Below are 554 nucleotides of genomic sequence, written 5' to 3' on the forward strand. Positions count from 1 at the left end.
ATAACATATGGAAAACTGGTATGTATGACCACCATAGCATAAAGCTCTAGAGGGGAGAAAACAAAAGTATACTATTACAGAATTCTTTTCTTTTGGGGGGAGGAGGGGGTAAATTGCATTTTTTTAAAATTGGAAAACAAATATACAACTTGAAACGGATTTGAGGCAATTTGTGCCATAAGCAGATTTTCTTAAACTGGCTAAACAAAGTTTAAAAAAATATGGAATACCACAAATTTGTGTGCTATCCTTGCACAGCAGCGACGCTAATATTGTCTGTATTGTTCCAATTTTAGTGTGTGTGTTGCCAAAGTAAGCACTACTATTACAGAATTCTTACATTAAATGTGCAGTAATATAATACCACCTGAAGATACATGGTAATAAATAAGGATGTATAATATAAACCCAAAGCAACCACTAAAATACCAAGACAAAAAGCTATAGGTCTTTTTTATAAATGATTTTATTTATTTATTCATGAGCTACAGAGAGAGAGAGGCAGAGACACAGGCAGAGGGAGAAGCAGGCTCCTTGCAGGGAGCCTGATGTGG

The 554-nt window shown here is 35.2% G+C and overlaps 1 non-coding gene across 1 annotated transcript; it reads right to left on the reverse strand.

The window, feature by feature from the left end:
• Window positions 1-213: 213 nt before the first annotated feature.
• LOC144314996 (U6 spliceosomal RNA) lies at window positions 214-320 on the reverse strand. Its single transcript, XR_013380819.1, has one exon. It is a non-coding gene; the product is annotated as a U6 spliceosomal RNA (small nuclear RNA).
• Window positions 321-554: the final 234 nt, after the last annotated feature.

The sequence above is a fragment of the Canis aureus genome, chromosome 5 (assembly GCF_053574225.1).
Source record: "Canis aureus isolate CA01 chromosome 5, VMU_Caureus_v.1.0, whole genome shotgun sequence".
Lineage (NCBI taxonomy): Eukaryota > Metazoa > Chordata > Mammalia > Carnivora > Canidae > Canis > Canis aureus.